Source organism: Muntiacus reevesi, chromosome 14 (assembly GCF_963930625.1).
Source record: "Muntiacus reevesi chromosome 14, mMunRee1.1, whole genome shotgun sequence".
Classification (NCBI taxonomy): Eukaryota; Metazoa; Chordata; class Mammalia; order Artiodactyla; family Cervidae; genus Muntiacus; species Muntiacus reevesi.
This window is the reverse complement of record NC_089262.1, coordinates 65,885,254-65,904,167: the sequence shown is the minus strand read 5'-3', so window position 1 is coordinate 65,904,167 and position 18,914 is coordinate 65,885,254.

The window sequence follows — 18,914 nt, the reverse complement described above, 5'->3', positions numbered from 1 at the left end:
GGAGCCCACACGCCACAGGAAAACGTCCCACGTGACACTGCTAAGACCCAACGCAGACAAATAAGCAAAACTTTTAAGTAAGCTTTTGTCGCATGTACACACTGCTTTGTTTAATGTATTTGTTTTATGTTCGGCTGAGCCGGGTCTTCCTTGCTGCTCTGGTTGCAGCACACAGGGGCTCCTCTCGAGCTGTGCTGTGCGGGCTTCTCGCTGCGGCGGCTTCTCTGGCTGCAGCGTGCAGGCCCTAGGCACACAGGCTTCAGGAGGTGTGGCGCGGGGCTCAGGCATGATCCCTGGCATGTGGAATCTTCCTGGAACAGGGATCAGACAGGGTCCCCTGCATTGCAGGTGGATTCTTATCTACTGTGCCACGAGGGAAGTCCCAATCAATGTTTTCTTGTGTTTTTTTTTTTTAAAAAGATCATCTATTTTCATTTCAAACTGCTTAATACATTCAAGGGTTGGAGCAGAAGGACAAGAAAGCCAGCATATGTTTTAAAGGATGATTCTCCTGGGGCAGGATTGCTTAAGGTTTTCCTGGAGTGTCAGTAATACGCTTCAGAGAAGCTACCTCCTGCCCTGGACCGGGAGGTTATACATCTCCTGTAATAAAAATGATGGCAGTGAGATAATGGCAGTATTGCACTCACCTGGGCTTACACATCCTGATGACAATGATGGTGGCAAGGATGTTGAAGTAATGAGGCTAAGTAATATGATCTATGCCTAACATAGAGCAAGCATTCAGCAACTGGCAGCTATTACGTTTATCTTCCTTCTTTCTTATAAAGTATTATGTTTCCCATTTTATATATGAGAGTCCTGAGGCTCAGTGAGGTCCACGTCCTACAACAGGTCACAGGAGTGTAGCAAATGGGGAAGCTGAGATTTGAATTCAGGTTCCCCAAGAATTAAGATGGGTTGTTATGACAGCTTTGCCAGAGTCTCTTGGCTAAATCACAGATAAAAAGACATCAGTTCAGCTTTTCCTTTTAATTTCCAAATGGTTACTCAGCATTTTTCAGAAATTGTCTGATTACTGTTGCTCCCCTGCTTTGTTACAGTTTGAGAGGAAAGTCCTCCAAACGTGAATCACAGTCCAGCTCTAAACACTGTCAGGCCTGCTAACTTTCCCTTGATTTTTTTTTCCCCCAAGCTCCCCCTGTTTCCATCTAGATCAAAACCTAAGTATTATAGCCTAAATATTTGTATTTCAGTTTGTAAACTAAATATTGAAAGATGTCACTTGGGTGTATCCAACCTTGCTCAATCTGTTTCAACCAAAATCTTTGAATGTTAGTTTGAGAGAAGGAGAAGACAACATTGACTTTGGTCTGAAGGCTCTTCAGTTATTGAGCTCTTCATATTCTTCAAGATCTTTCATTTAACTCTCCAGCATAATTAAAAATCTCTAGTTGTCAGAAGAAGGCACACTGAAGTATGATGGCAGACCCCTGTCTGTATTCAATCCTTTAAAAATAGTCAATGAATCGCCATCCCTCAAAACCTGAGACGTTCCCTACAATGCACATTACCTGCTTCCATTTGGAAAAGGTCTGGAAAGATCTTCCAGATTTGAAACACTGGGCCAGAATTCTGAGCCTCTGAGTAGCAGCTGCCCCCTGTTGACGTGTAGTCCCCCCAAGGCCTGCTTATGTCGTGCGTGTCACCTGCCAGGCCTGCTGCAGTGACAGCCCAGCTCTGCCACCTGCCAACCCTGCTACGGTGCGGGCCCAGATGCCACCTGCCAGGCCTGCTGCAGTGCCACCCAGATGCCACCTGCCAGGCCTGCTGCAGTGCGGGCCCAGATGTCACCTGCCAGGCCTGCTACAGTGTGGGCCCAGATGTCACCTGCCAGGCCTGCTACAGTGCCACCCAGATGTCACCTGTCAGGCCTGCTGCAGTGCTGGCCCAGATGTCACCTGCCAGGCCTGCTACAGTGACAGCAAGATGCCACCTGCCAGGCCTGCTGCAGTGCGGGCCCAGATGTCACCTGCCAGGCCTGCTACAGTGTGGGCCCAGATGTCACCTGCCAGGCCTGCTACAGTGCCACCCAGATGTCACCTGTCAGGCCTGCTGCAGTGCTGGCCCAGATGTCACCTGCCAGGCCTGCTACAGTGACAGCAAGATGCCACCTGCCAGGCCTGCTACAGTGCCACCCAGATGCCACCTGCCAGGCCTGCTGCAGTGCAGGCCCAAATGTCACCTGCCAGGCCTGCTACAGTGCCACCCAGATGTCACCTGCCAGGCTTGCTACAGTGCCAGCCCAGATGCCATCTGCCAGGCCTGCTGCAGTGCGGGCCCAGATGTCACCTGCTAGGCCTGCTACAGTGCGGGCCCAGAAGCCACCTGCAAACCCTGCTGCAGTGCCACCCAGATGCCACCTGCCAGGCCTGCTGCAGCACCACCCAGATGCCACCTGCCAGGCCTGCTACAGTGCCACCCAGATGTCACCTGCCAGGCCTGCTACAGTGCCACCCAGATGCCACCTGCCAGGCCTGCTACAGTGCCACCCAGATGCCACCTGCCAGGCCTGCTACAGTGCCACCCAGATGTCACCTGCCAGGCCTGCTGCAGTGCCACCCAGAGGTCACCTGCCAGGCCTGCTGCAGTACGGGCCCAGATGCCACCTGCCAACACTGCTGCAGTGCCACCCAGATGCCACCTGCCAGGCCTGCTGCAGTACCACCCAGATGCCACCTGCCAGGCCTGCTGCAGTGCCACCCAGATGCCACCTGCCAGGCCTGCTACAGTGCCACCCCGATGCCACCTGCCAGGCCTGCTGCAGTGCGGGTCCAGATGCCACCTGCCAACCCTGCTGCAGTGCCACCCAGATGCCACCTGCCAGGCCTGCTACAGTGCCACCCAGATGTCACCTGTCAGGCCTGCTACAGTGCAGGCCCAGATGCCACCTGTCAGGCCTGCTGCAGTGCGGGCCCAGATGTCACCTGTCAGGCCTGCTGCAGTGTGGGCCCAGATGTCACCTGCCAGGCCTGCTACAGTGCGGGCCCAGATGTCACCTGCCAGGCCTGCTACAGTGCGGGCCCAGATGTCACCTGCCAGGCCTGCTACAGTGTGGGCCCAGATGTCACCTGCCAGGCCTGCTGCAGTGTGGGCCCAGATGTCACCTGCCAGGCCTGCTACAGTGCCACCCAGATGCCACCTGCCAGGCCTGCTACAGTGACAGCCAGATGTCACCTGCCTCTCCATGTGACTTAAGACAGATCACCCAAGCTCCTCTTGTGATACCTCAGGCACCTGAGTCACTTTCTGTTTTCAGCCCCAAACTTCTCAAATCAGCCTCAATTGGTTGCACTGAACAACTCACCCATCTCACCCTTGCCCAGAACACAGTGCTCTGAGACCAGACGTGTCTGTCCCCTGTGCTACTGAGTCTGTGGAGTGGAGACAGCAATGTCACCGGTGACCTCTATGTTGACTCGATATATATTTTTCAGGCTGATTTCTTCCTCCTAAACAGCAGCCCTCATTTTCTTAGTTGAAAAGCCAACAGAACCAAGCTTTTCCAGACATAGCCCCAGGCTCAGAAGCACTGTCTGGTTAGTTCCTTGGCTCCAGGCAGGCCATAGTACTCTTTCAGAGCAGACTTTTGGCTTTGCTCCTTGAAAAAAGAAGGAAGGAAGAAAGAAAGAAAGAAAAGAAAGAAAGATGGGAGTGAGGGAGAGAGAAAGGAAAGAAGGGGGGGGAAGTGGACTCTTGATTCAAAATACAACACTTTTGCCAACATTGATATAGTTTAAATCTTAATAACAGCAGCAAAAAGATTTACCTGCAATTCCATCACAACAGCAAATAAACCCTCTTTAATCTTTGTCCATACACACCCAAAAATTTTACCATAAAATTAGTTAACATTTGCTGAATGCTTGTTAAATGGGTTGTGCCTTTGGTGTTGCATCACCAAACCCAGTTATGTAGAGATTTTCTCCTATATTATCTTCTAAGAGTATTGTAGTTTTGCATTTTACATTTAGTACTACAATATATTTTGAGTTAAAATACTTGTATAATACAGGTGTAAAGCCTGTATCTAGATTCCTTCTTTTGCATGTGTTTACTAGGTTTCTCTAGCACCACTTGTTCAAAAACTTTTTTCCATTGTGTTGCTGTGGTCCTTTGTTAATAATCAATTGGCTATATTCATGTGGGTCTATTTCTGGACTCTCTAATCTGTTTCACGGGTTTTGTGTATGTCCTTTGTGCATGTGTGCTAAGTCACTTCAGTCGTGTCTGACTCTTTGTGACTCTGTAGACTGTAGCCCACCAGGCTCCTCCATGAAATTCTCCAGGCAAGAACACTGGAGTGGGTTACTGTATCCTCCTCCGGGGGACCTTCTCGACCTGGGCATCAATCCTGAGTCTCTTACATCTCCTGCGTTGGCACATGGGTTCCTTACCACCAGCACTACCTGGGAAGCCCTGTATGTGCTCTAGTTCGCATTACTGTGTAAAGTTATCATTTGTTTATTTTTAATTTTTATTTACCATGTTGTGTTAGTTCAGGTGTATAGCAAAGTGAATCTGTTACACAAACACATGTAGCCACTGTTCGTGAGGTTCTTTCCCATATACACCATCACAGAGAGTTGAGTAGTTTCCTGTGTTGTAAGTAGGTCCTTATTAGCTATATATCTTATATACAGTAACGTGTATATGTCAATCCCAATCTCCCAATTTATCTCTCCCCCCTAATCCACCCAGTAACTGTAAGTTTATTTTCTGCATCTGTAACTCAATTAATATTTCATTTTGTAGATAAGTCCATTTGTAGGCTTTTCTTACAGTCCACATATAAGCAATATCATCTATTTTTCTTTGTCTGACCTACTTCACTCAGTATGAGAATCTCTAAGACTATCCATGTTGCTATAAATGGCATTATTTTATTCTTTTTATGGCTGAGTAATATTCCATCGCATACATATATACCACATTTTCTCAATCCATCCCTCTGTTGATGGACATTTAGGTTGCTCCCCAGTCCTGGGTCCTGGCTATTTTGAATAGTGCTGCAATGAACCATTGCATAAATTTATTAGTGTGTCCTTTCACCAGTGCCACTCTGTCTTGAGATCTATAGCTTTACAGGAAGCCTTGAACACAGATAGTGTCAGTTTCTGAATTTGTTCTTCTCTGATATGGTATCAGCTATTTTGGGTCTTTTGCCTTTCCATATAAATTTTACAATCAGTTTTTTATATATATATTTACAAAATAACTGAGATTGTGATTGGGGTGACATTGAATCTATACATTAAGTTGCAAAGAATGAACATCTTGACAATATTGGGTCCTCCTATCCTTGAATATGGAATATCTCTATTTACACAATTTCTTTTTATTCTGAAGAACCAGAATCCAAATTAAAACAAATGCAAACAGAGTTGGTATAATGCACATGAACAAGGTGAGGGGAGAAAAGGACTCCACACAAAACTCATCAAGTCTCTCCTTGATCAAATTTTAGATGGACTCCTCTGAGTCTCTTTTTCTTTTCCCCCTTTTTCTACAGTACTTATTATTATTTTGAAATGGAATTACTGGATCAAAGAAGATATATCATCTTAAAACTGTTGATGCATATTGCCAAATTCTTTTTCACCAAAAATGCACTCATTTCCATTCTTTTCTAGCAGAGTCTGAAAGATCATTTCCTCTCATCTTTTCCATCAACAGTATCATCATGTGAACAAATATTTTAAATAACAACTTTAAGCAAGATTTTTAAAATAGAAAATTTAAATGGATACATGGTTCACTTACCAACTGACTTAATTTATACTGTGACTAGCATCCCAGTAGCTGATGGACTCTCTCTTTTGACAAGTCCTCATCCTTGGACCCTGTCATTGGCTTGCCTAACAATTCTGTGGAGTCACATTAGCAAGAATTCCCACACAGATATCTGATCATCTCTTTTACCTGATCAAATTTTTCAGTACCCACCCTTGACGTACAAGTCTTTGGCCTGCCTTCAGTATGAATCCTGTTAACTCATTTTAGTAAGAATTCTTCTACGGCGATGTCTCCTCTTAGTAATTTTCCATTCACTGACCCTCGACTCTGTTGGTTGGCTAAAAATCTCTGGCTGCCTTCATTGTATTCAGAGTGGACACTGATCTCTCTCCTCTGTTCCAATAGTCTTGACACCTATTCCAGGAGACATGTGGTAAGCGCTGCCCAGTCTTTGTTAACTGCTAGAAGCTAGAAGCCAGGAGGCTCAAAGTCTTAAATGTCAGGGTCTGGCACTGATGGACGTGGGCGTTTTATTGGTACCCAAGGGATTTGATTTATGGAGGTTGCTGAGTGGCAGCACAAATAGGTCCTTGCCATTGAAAGAAGATTTCTATTATTTGCATTTCCTGAAAGGAGAGGTCATACCATGCCAGCCCCTGGGAAGAATCAGGTTTGGGTCAGCAGGAAAGCAGGAATAAGCAGAAGGTCTAGACGACAGCGTTTATTGGGGTGTCCACAGGAAAGGCAAGGCACGGCTGGGTCAACAGCTACGGTGGTGAATAATTCTGGTGGGCTTTGGGCTTCAGGGTATGATCCTAGTTGTGATACCTGGCCCTGGGATAATTGAGGACGGAAGAAATATCAGCCCGGTGTGTGAGAGAAGATGATGGATAAGGACTCAGTCTTGACTCAGTCAGCCTGCAGGTAAGGCCATCACCACCCCTAATGGGGCCCTGTAAGGAATGGAGGCCAAGTGTATCCAACAATGGATACATAGAATGGAAGAAAATAGGAAACAGTGAGGTGTGGAAGATGGTAAGAAAAAGATTGTAAAACAAAGAAAAAGGCAAGCTAAATGCCAAAATCAGAGTGACTGGCCCTGTATGCTCCTTACTTTGCTCCTTAGCCAACTGGAGTAGAGGTAACACCTCCCTTTGGCTTCCCTGATGGCCCAGTGGCTGAGAGCCTACCTGCAGATGCAGGGGACGCAGGCCGATCCCTGGTCCAGGAAGATCCACACGCCTCAGCAGCTGAGCTGGCACACTGCCACTGCTGAGACTGAGCACCCGAGAGCCCGAGCTTCTCGGTAAGAAGCCTGCACACGGCAACTAGAGAAAGCCGACACACAGCAGTGAAGACCCAGGGCAGCCAAACGTTGATTTTAAAAAGTAACACCTCCCTCACCGTTTGTGGTAAAGATCCCACAAGGTCAAGGGTGTTAAATGCTTGGTGTGGCTCCTGGGGCAACCAAGGGCTCATTGAATGCAAACTTTGTAACAGTCCTGAGTACCTTGGATGGATAGTCATGCTTCAACTTAAGTTTGTTTAGTAAGAAAAAATACAAACTTCCTAAGGGAAACTGCAGTGCTTCACATTACAAAGCAAGGCATCTATGCTTGTTGTTGGTTTAAATTGCTAATTCCTTTGCTAGTGCTGTTTGTTTTAAATTGCTAATTCTTTGGTGGGTTTCCAGCAAGACCTGATTTACAAAAAAGCATTCAGCACCAAATATTTCACAGCCCATCCTCATATCAACGAGGCCAATTTGCTTTGCTGTAGAATCAGCACGTGTGTTTGAAATAATCAGCCATTTATTTCAAGCTACACCGTGGCGTGTAACAGTGCACCTCACACTTCCAAGTGTATAGGAATCGCACCCTGGGGTGAAAGTACAGATTCTGATTCTGTAGTTGTACAAGGTGTGGGGCTTGAGATTCTGCACTAGAAGCTCCAAGGTGATGCCACTGGCGCAGAATTCATCTTTCGAGTAGCAAGAGATTAAAATATGGTCTTGGGCTTCTCTGGTGACTCAGTGATAAAGAAGCTGCCAGCAATGCAGGATCCCTGGGTCGGGAAGATCCCCCGGAGGAGGAAATGGCAGCCCACTCCAGTGTTCTTGCCTGGGAAATCACATGAACAGAGGTGCCTGGAGGGCTACAGACCATGGGGTTGCATAGAGTCGACTGAGTGAACACGTGCACAACTTTGTCTTACTTGGAGGCCAGGCTTCCCCAGAACCTGAACTGGCCAAAGGAGGAAAGCTCATTGACAAGCACTCCGTGGCTGTCCTGAGTCCCTGCAGGTTGTGGGTGCTGTTAGCCCTCACTCAGAGCCAAGGGACTCTTAACATCCAGTTGACACAACAGCTCAGAGGGCTGGCTCTGGACCTTCACCCTGCTCCTAGAGTCTGAAAATGTAAAAAAGCAAAGGGAGTCCTGTGTTCTTTTCTGCTTCCAGCCAATGCCCTGGGCCCGGCTGGGATTAAAAAGTCCATGCCCTGAGACAGAAATCCAACACCGTTTACTCTGCGGGGGGGACCTGAGTCCTAGCTTCTGACACTGACTTAGTAAGTGATGACGAGAGAGCCCTTTTGCTTCTTGGTCCTCAGCCTTTACATTCATAAAAATGGAGTTTTGAATTAGGTCAGGGGCTTTCAAACATGCAGGGTCGTGAGCTTCATCTGGGAAGTTTGATAAAATCCTGACCCTGGCCCCATCCCAGATCTCTGTCCTAGTGGGGAGGTGGGTAGAGAGCGCTCAAGGCAGGGTCAGCCAGGAGGTGGGGGAGGGGCAAGCAGACACCCAGCTCCGGGAAGAAGCCCGGGTTATGGGGAAGAGGGGACACAACCCAGGAATCATGACCCCCTTCCCCCATTCATCACTCCCACCCGTTTGTAACCGTCCCCTCCCCTCCAAGGTCCAGGGGGTGTTAGGCCACCAGCCTTCTGTTTGCTGTAAACACCAGGAGCTGCTCTCAGGCTTTCATTAATCCTTTCTCCCTGCCTCCCTGGACTTCTGTCCACCCCCACCCCACCTGCAACCTCCCTCTGTCCCTAAATCCCTCTTCTCTGATGGACCTGGAGGCGGTATTCTAGCCCTTGATCCACAGCAAGAGAAGCCCAGAGCCCGTTGTACCAGAAACAGCACAGTGCACACTCCCTGCAGGTGGCAGACGTCCCTCCCTCTGCCTCGCTCTTCATCCTCACTTTTGTATTAGTCAGGATCCTTAGTTACAAGTGATGGATACCCTATGGACATTAGCTTTGGGGGTAAAAAGTAAAGAAAAGAACAAAACAGAAAACCACTGATTCATACAGCCAGGAGGCACTTTCAGGTCTGGCTGGATTCCGTGACTCAGCTGATGTTGTCAAGACTTCTCTTCCTCATCCCTGCAGTCACAGCCATTCTCTCCTGTCAGATCGCTTCTGACAATCTACAACTCCAACTTTATATCTTCTCAGCCTATTTAGTCTGCAGAAAAAGAGATTCTACCAGGCCAATGAAAACTAGGATGACCTCACGCCTTCCCTTCTCTCTCCTCCCTTCCACCCCTCCCTTCATCTTTTATTCAGACATGAATAAAATGAGGTTATTATCCTACATCCTCAAAGATCTTACAACCCAACAGGGAAGAGTTGGCCATATACCAATAATGGTGACATTTTATGATTAGGGCCATGTTAAAATTACCTACAGAGTCTTCATACTTTCATTGGGTGCCTGGTAAATGCCAGGCCTACATTCCCCTCTTCCATTTCTGTAACCTGAGCCTCAATGCTATGTGCAGTACCCAAAGCAGGAATTGCTGCCAGCATGTAGATCATGACATGGAGATTCAGTCTGGGCTACTTGTGTCTACCCTAGCAAGGTACCAAGCAGGGGACAGGGAGAGATGGAAACTTTTGGGAACCCTGGTGCCTCAACTTTTCAAGAAGTTCCTATCAAAAGAGATAAAAAAATGAGTGGAAAGGGAAGGAAGGAGGGGCTATGGCAAAACTGGTCCCAGGACTCATATGCTGCACCCAGGCAATATCTGAAACCAAGAGCCTCCTTCCTGTGCAGACCAGGGATTTGCATGCGTTGTAGGAAATGGGGTGGGTACAGTTTTGAGGGAGATGGTTGCCAGCTTCCATCAGTTTCTTTAGGAAGCTAGCTACAGCTTCATGATAGATCCATAATCTCACAGCTGCACCCCAACGCTGATGCCACCCAAGTTCAAGGTCAGGTCCTTGGCAACAGTCCTACTTCTTCACCTTATCTCCAGGCCTCAAATCTGAATGACTCCTCTCATCCCTCACCTCACTCTAAACCCCCCACTCCAGCCTCGGTTCAGTCCAACTCTGCCTCCTGGGTGTGTGACCTTTCTAAGCCTCAGTTTTCTCATCTGTAAAATGACCTGGTATTAATATCAGTTCACATTCAAGAAGTGTTCATGGTTACCTGAGCACCTTCACCCAGCACATCTCATGTCATCTTCACATGACCCTGAGTGGTAGGTGCTCTTCAACCCAGGTTCACAGCTGGGGAAGTTCAGGTCTGGAAAAGTAGCTGTCCTGAGGTCACAGAGCAAGACAAGGCCACGGTGAGCTGAGACCCCTGCTTTCCCAACTTCCCTTCCCCACCTCCCTACCATTTAAGGAGGCTCTCATTCTCAGATGCCGACCCGGCACCTTGGCAACCCTGAGAGTGGGAGCTTCCTTAAATGGAGGGCCCTGCTATCTCCCATGCCGTCACCTAGTGCCAGCCCATCACAAAGCAAATATAGTCAAGTGTATCTGCTCTCACCTCCTAGGGCTGCTGTATGGCTTGAAGAGGATGCATGTATTAAAGCACCCTGCATAAACCCTGGCAAGAGACAGTGCTAAGAAGTGTGAAGCTAAACTAGGATTAATATCCCAGGTTTGCCTTCCATCTTCTTCTCTTCCCCCTTATCTGACTCTTTTTCAAACTGGGTTTCTCTGTCTTCCAGCCCACTGGAGCCTATGGAAATTTTATAGGGCAGCCCCACCCCCAAGCTCCTGGTGGCTCAGATGGTAAAGAGTGTGCCTTCAGCGCAGGAGCCCGAGGTTGGGAAGATGCCCTGGAGAAGGGCATGGCTACCCACTCCAGTGTCCTTGCCTGGAGAACCCCATGGACAGAGGAGCCTGGAGGGCTGCAGCTCATCATCGTCTCCAAGTGTTGGACACGACTGAGTGACTCACACTTTCGCTTTCATTTTTCCCCCAAACCAACATTAGGACCCTGAGGCCCCAGGATTTGGGGCCAGTGGGGCTCTCTCTCCCTGGCTGAGCCAGGACTTTGACTGCCACCAGCGTTTCCAGTCATACTTATTCGGCTGGCTCCCAATAAGACAAACGGGCCCTTTCAGGAGTTAGCACTTGGGCAAGATTTCAATTTTATTTTTCCATACTTTTATTAGCTTACATTTAAGGCACTTACTGCCTTGCTAGTTTCTGGCAGCAATGCTCAGGCACAGAGATATGGGAGATAGGACTGCTGAAACCTCACATTCTCGGCTGAGGGGAGCGTCCACCCTCCGCACACCCTCCCTGCAGGGTGGCGTCCCCAGGACACGTGCACCAGAGATCTGGACCTGAACACCACCACTGAGCTGCCATAGATGCTTCCAGAAGGTCAGGAATGGGTGGCCTGAGGGCTGAGGGGGCAGATTTTCATGGACAGAACAAGCCCAGCCTGGTTCTAAGAAGAGTCACAGCCCAGAACCCTAGGAGCCAAGACAGGGCAGGAGAACTGAAGTATACCAAAGGCATCTACAGACCAGATCTTTTGGGAACATTTAACCCCCACTGCAGCTGTGGGTTAGGGATCATCGCAGCCATTTTGTACACGAGGAAACCAATGTTTGTGAAGTCTGAGGTCACACAGTTGAAGGTGGCAGAATCAGAATCTGACCTAAGTCAGCCTACTGGCTGTGCAACACTGACCAATGACCTTGGCCTCTCTGGGCCTTGCTTCCTTACCTGTTCAGTGTACCAAGTGCGAAGAGTACCTGCCCCAGGAGGTGCTGTGAGGCTTAGATAAGGTCACCCTGCAAAGCCCAGGACGCAGTGCCAGGTATACGATAAATATGTCTTGAATGAGCAAGTGAGTGAAGGAAAGAATCGATGGTTGGGGGAGGGCGGCAATTCAGCTTTGGCCTTACTTAGATCCCTGTTGCTCACCTGTGATTTGTGGGCTTCCCAGGTGTTGCCAGTGGTAAAGAATCTGCCTGCCAATGCAGGAGACACAAGAGACACACACGGGTTCTGTCCCAGAGTTTGGAAGCTCTCCTGGAGCAGGAAATGGTAACCCAGTCCTATATTCTTGCCTGGAAAATTCAGTGGACAGAGGAGCCTGGTGGGCTACAGTCCATGGGGTCACAAAAGGATCAGACATGACTGAGCCAAACAGGTATTCTGAGTCTGGAACATGGCAAATTTTCTGAGAATTTTTTTTGAGAATTTTTTGTTGTTTTTCTGATCATTTTTCCTCTACCTAAAGGGTTTCTCCAGCTCCACTTGTGAAAATTCTGTCTTATCAGAGGCTACCACCTCTGAGAGGTCTCTGGGGTCCCCCAGATGGATGTGGAAGCCTCTGGACACTCTCACATCAGAATATTCTAGGCAGATGTGCCTGCTCTTCGGCTCTTCTAGAAAGATTGCTTGTTGCTGGAGACAGCAGACCACAACTCCAGCCATGAAGTAGCCATGGAAACGGCTTCTATCCCTTGTGTCCTTGAGGACAGGCCATATCTGCTTGGCTCACCATAACCCATTTGCATCATGACTTTCGGATGCCAGTGCCAGGCCTCTTAGAGATGCTCAATGATATCTGGGGAATAAATGGAACCACAAAAAATTTGGCCACAAATGCGTGATTTACTGATTGGTAGCTGTGCAGGCATTGACAGGACTCCAGCTGGTACCCTGGCATCCTGCAGCAACAGCAGGGACATCTGGGACCTGTGCCCGGAAGAGGGGAATCCACCAGCTTGCATTTAGTCAGTGCGTGAGTTGCCTTGAGCCATCTGACTGTGCTCCATTGAAGGAAGCTTGGAAAGGATGCTAGGGAAGATGATGGCCCTCCCTGGGTCCTTGCAGGGAACCCCTTTGAAGAGATAACCCTGCAGGGTCCCTCTTCCTCTTCCTTTAAAACACATATGCCCCCAGCCTCTCGTAGAGAATGGGCTGGACTTCTCTTCTCCTGGTCACGTCGGTGCAAGGAGAGCCTGTCTGATGAGTAGGCAGTGCCCTCAGGAGGCTGTCTGAATTCTAGGTGGCATCCTAGGACTGCCCTGCTTTGTCTATTGCCGTCTGGGCTTCACAGGAACAAGCCTCAGGTTGCCAACACCCAGGATCCCACTACCTTAAAACTATGAATGGGATCTTCTCCCAGTGCTGAGCAAGCCCAGGGGTGACTGCTGACCACTTCCAGAAAGCGAAGTTCAAAGGGGTGTCTGAGGCAAACAGAGAAGGTGGTAGGAACAGGGTGCCAGGTATGAGCAGGTGATACCTTTAAAACATGGGCTTTATCTGAGTGGTTACCACTTTGAGCTCTGGGGTTAGAAAGACCAACGCTTCCCCAGTTGGCTCCACCACAAATCAGCTGCAATATTTTGGGCGAATTTGTTAATAACCTTTCAAAACATCAGTCCCAAAATGGTAAAATGAGGGTAGCAGTAATACCTTGTCATGACAAATTTTAAGGTTGAATGAGCCAAGGCATGTTGATACCTGGCACTAGGGAGATGCCAAGCAATATGGATGTGGGTAGCTTGTGTTATCCTGTAATCTGTCTTGCCCACTAGACTGTGAGCTACTTAGAGATAAGAATCCAGGTGACCGAGACAGGGCCTGGTCCATAGTATATGCTCAGGAATCATTTGTTGAATGGATGGCAGATGAGGTAGAGTGGAAATTACACTTGCTGTTGTTTTGTTATAGTGTCAATTTATTATCCTGTCTCCCTAACTAAACGGAAGTTTAAGAGATTACAGATAAGCCTTATTCCTCTATGTATTCACAGTGCCTAGCACATAATCTCTCTGAGTCTCAGTCATTTCACCTGTAAAATAGGAATAACTTCCCTACTTGATAGGGTTTTCTGAGGATAACATGAACTGAGGCATGTAAATCATTTTGCATGGTGCCTGGCATCATGTGAGAGCCCAACTGTGATCATAGCCAGCTTGTACAAAGGTGTCACAGCCAGTGTCCAGAGCTGAGCAGGTGCAGGCAGAGGTGAGCTTCCTCACACTCCCAGGGTGTGACCGTCTAAGGTGACTGGTGACAGGCTTAGAGACTGCTCCCCTTTTACTAAATGCTCATCGCCTAGACACTGGGCTCCGTGTGAAATGCTTGATGCTTGACAAGCAATAGCTCCCTTAACCCAGAAAGTGAAAGTGAAGTCTCTCAGTCGTGTCCGACTCTTTGAGACCCCATGGACTGTAGTCTATCAGGCTCCTCCATCCATGGGATTTTCCAGGCAATAGTACAGGAGTGGGTTGCCATTTCCTTCTCCAGGGTATCTTCCCGACCCAGGGATCGAACCCTGGTCTCCCTCATTGTAGCGCAGAGCAACTAGCAACTTGCCTGTGACCAGACAGGCACTACAGCGGGAGAGCTGAGCTTTGAACCTAAGCTTCGGGCTCCCAAGCTGCCAAGATGGAACTTCACTGTTCAGCTTCTCTAATGAGGTGTTTCAAGACCTCAGCATATGAGCATTTGGGGCCAGATCGCTCTCCATTCTGGGGTACTGTAGGATGTTCAGCAGCATACCTTCCTCTACCCACTAGATGCCACATTGGAAGAAACAAAATTGTCTCCTGACACTGATAAATATCCCCTGGGTGGAGGACCCCCAGCTGAAACCACTGCTCTAAGGGAGCAGCAGCTTTCCCCTCTCCTAAAGCAGCAGCAGCCTCCTCCTCACTAGTACCCGAGACCATGTCTCCTGGACGGAGTGCCTTGATAGAAAGCTGAGGGCTAGTCCAGCGCCACTGCCTTGTATGTGACCTGATGATCAGCCCCTTCTTCCACCGTTTCTTTGTCATCAGGAAGGATCCTCAGCATCCACCCAGTTTCCCCAAAAAGAAGTGTGGGCATCACCTCTGACTCTCCCTTCCTCACCACCCCCATCTTACCCTTCACCCAGCCCTGTTGACATCACCTCCTACGGTGTCAACTCCCTCCCCGTGCTCTCCAAACCCTCCTCACCTGCTTCAGAGTCATCCCCTCACCTCTGGGTCAGTCTCCCTGCCTGTGTCTGCCTCCTGGCTCACCCACTCTGATCCAGGGCGGCCTTCCTTAATCTGACCACTTGTCTTGTTTCCTGGAGGATCCACTCCTGAAAGAGTTGAAATGGTGACAGAGCCCACTGAAACCGAACGCTCTGGGGTTAGGCAGAGATGGACCCCCATCAAGGTATGTAGCTCCTTGCATGTGAGCGCATCACAGAGGTGACCTGTCTGTCTCCTCTATCGCTCGGTAAACTCTCACATGCAGGGTATCCCATTCCCTGATCCTCAGTGCCTGCCCCGTAGCCGGCACTCTCCAAATGCTTGTTGGCTGGATGAGGGCTTGGATGGACAGGCGGATGGAAAGAGATCCAGGCATGTGCAGCACTCTAAGCTGGGGAGCCCAGCATGAGCCCGTTGCTGGGCCTCCGAAAATATTGGTGGGAAGATCAACTTCCTGCTCTCAAGTAGAACTCCATTATGCAAAGATGACTGTCCTTCCTAGTAGGGGCATTTCAGATCCAGAGAAGAGGATGGGAGAGCGAGATGGACAAGATGAAGCAGATGGTTGGCTTTGTGTCTGATAGTTCTCCCTTGCACCAGAATTCTCTTACAAGGACTAGCTAGAGGAGGGGAGTCACTTCCCAAAGAGCCTGACCCTGGAGATCAAGGGTGTCCGCAACCTTTATCTTGGGGAAAATGCACGACAAGCTTAACTGTGTTTTTTGGGCAGGGGCAACCTGACAACGTCCAGTGGGTTTTCTTGACAGGATGGGGAGCACGTTTGCTCCAGCAGAGGGGCTGCAGGGCCGGTGCGGGCATGTCCACGTGGAGCACACCCTCACCCTGCTCCCTGCTGCTCCTGCAGCACCCCGCCCTCTGCCTGTGGCCCAGGGGAGGGGCGGCAGCCAGAACTTGAGGCTGGGGACAACCACAGCTACACCTGCCCAGAGCCAACAGGATCTATTTCCTTGGATGTTCCCTGTCTGTGATTCCAAGACCTGGTCTGATTTCCCACGTGCCTTCTATAGCCATGGGCTGAGGTGCCTGGAAAGAGGCACTCCTAAAGTGGCAGGTGAAAGTGACCCTGCTGCCCCCTCCCCCCCCCCCCCCCCCCATGCACACAAAGGAAGTAACTAGTAGGAGCAAGGAGCCCGGCAGGAGACAGAACGTAGATTAGGGATCAGCTGAGGCCAGGCCAGGTGGGAAAAGGGAGGCACTTCTGGCTTGGCCTTAAGCCGAGGAGATGCTACCAGAATGGAAATTCATGTTGGAGCCCCAGAGACTTCAGGTCAGGGCAATTTTATAATAGTTTCCAAGAGAGCAGGCCTGGAGTCAGAGAACTGGGTTCAACTCCTGTTTCTTATCATAACACCTGTGCCACCTCAGACAAGTCCCTTATCTCTCTGAGCCTCAACTTCCTCATCTGTAAAATGGGAGGACAAATGAAATAATAGATTAGGCCTCTAGCACAGACCCTGGCATATTGTGGATGCTCAAGGCAACTGGTTTTTGTTGGAAAACATTCTCCATGTTTATGTCCCCCGTCCTCACACAGGGAAGAGACAGGGTTGAAGTGTGCAGTCTGGGGAGCAGACCTGCCTTGGTGCAGTGAGCTTGGCTGCATGAGTCCACGCCCTAGGTGGGAGACAGCTGCAGAACCATATCGGTGAAACGCAGTTCTTCTTTGCAATCGTGATGAGTTCTATTGTTTACCCTTCCAATAGCCAGTCTCCTAAAACCTAGGCTCACTTCTTCCTTACAGGCAGAGCCACTTTCCATCATAGTAGAAACTGGAAGTGCTAGACACTGTCTTCTCTAGGCTTCCTTGCATGTGAGCATGTAATCCATCAATGGAAGGAAACAGACTTCTTTGGCGGGATGTTGATGTGGGTAGGTAGTTGTGATGCTAGGAGCTACCACTGCCATGTTGCAACCATGAGGGGACAGTCCCAAGACCAATGTGCAAAGGATTAGAGAGATGGGAGGAACTTGCTGAAACTTTCATGGCTCTGGAGTTCTTATAATGGGAGAATCAATGAAGTCACTGCTCAAGCCATGGCCGCTCAGTCTTTTCATATTTGAAGCAAAAAGCATCCCAGTGCCTGCCTTTTTAAGCTTGAAGAAAGTATCTTGAACCAATGTGAATCTGGATTTTATATACATATATATATAAAATACACTAGCTATTCCCATAGCTTCCTACTGCCCTTCTCTGGACTGAAGGAAAATGGCAGATCTTGAGAAGTCAGGGAGGTTTCTAGATCTGAGGGGGCTTTCTATGCGGTGCTAGTGGTAAAGAATCCCCCTGCCAGTGCAGGAGATGCAGGAGACCCAAGTTCAATTCCTGGGTCAGGAAGATCTCCTGAAGGAGGACATGACAACCCACTCCAAGAATACCACTCCAGTATTCTTGCCTGAAAAATTCTATCGACAGAGAAGCCTGGCAAACTGGAGTCCATGAGGTCACAAAGAGTCAGACACACATGCTGGATGTGAGGCCACACCACATCCCTGCATCTTAGGCCTCCAGACAAAATTTGGCAAGTTACTAAGATCTCTAGTGTCACTCACTGTGAACACTCCTTCCACCAACAAAGCAGACACCAAGGTCTACAAACTGGCCGCCCCTGTAGGAGGTAGTGAAGGTGCAGAGCTGGAACTACACATCTCTACTCATCTGTTCATTCATGTGTTTAATAAACATCCAAATCTTCAATAGTGCTCAATTTATTTTTATAAATTTGATATTTGCTTTGCAATCCTTTAGAGTATGCCCCTCAGATTCTATCGGTCCATGAACAGAAATGTTGGGAACTAACATGTTACACGAGTCACTGAGCCCTCTGGGGCTGTTTCCTTCTCTGATAATATAACTTCCTCAAGTTGTCTCACTGGTTCTGCATGCGTGCATGCTCACTTGTGTCCCACTCCGTGACCCCGTGGTCTGTAGCCCGCCAGGATCCTCTGTCCATGGGATTTTCCAAGCAAGAATCCTGGGGTGGGTTGCCATTTCCTCCTCCAGGAGATCTTCCAAACCAGGGGTCAAACCTGAATCTCTTCAGCAAGTGGATTCTTTACTGCTGAGCCATCTGGGAAGCCCCACTGGTTCTGACCAAGGATAAACTAGCAGTCATGATTTTAAGAAGCAGGAGGGTATAGATTGGGGTCTAGCTTCATCATTAAGATCACACGCTCTGAAACTGAGAGGACCTGATTGGGAATACTGGCTCTGCCAATTATGGATGGTAAAGACCTGGAAAAATTATTTCACCTCTCCCAGCCTCAGTGCCCACACCTTTAATTGAGGACACACAGCACCCACCTCACAGAACATTACCAGAATTCACTGCACTTAGCTATGTAAGTTCCTGGCACAAGCAAATACTCCATAAATAAGAGCTATTTCTATTGCCATTGGTGATCTGAGTTTGAGAGTTTGCTGCTTTCCCCGGCTCTGAAAGGGCAGGTACGATGGGGAAACTGAGGCCTCAGGCCCCAGAGGCTCAAGGTCACAGGGTTCCTGGGAGGCTGAGAGGAGCAGAGCCCAGCAGCACCCGCCCTCCTTCCCGTGTCCCCTCCCCTCCTCCCCCCCTGACCGCCTCCCTGGCTCGTGTCCGCACCTCAGAGGGTGTGGGCCATTAATTCCTGGGCAGACTGCCTCTGGGCGCGTGTGCAGGCGCAGGCCCAGGGGCAGTTCAGACAGGCCTGGACCGCCCGGAGCCCCGAGGCGGCCGCCCCCTGGCCTCTGAACGGCAGTGTGGAGCGCTTGACTGTTTGCAGGGTAAACAGGAGGGCCGGAGCCCCTGGGGAGGCTGGCGTGCACCTCTGCCAAGCCACAACAGAGAGCGAGGGCAGTGCTGCTCCTGCGCCCCTGGGGGGTCGCCCAGGGCCAGCTGGGGGCCGGCCTGGGCCAGGGGCGG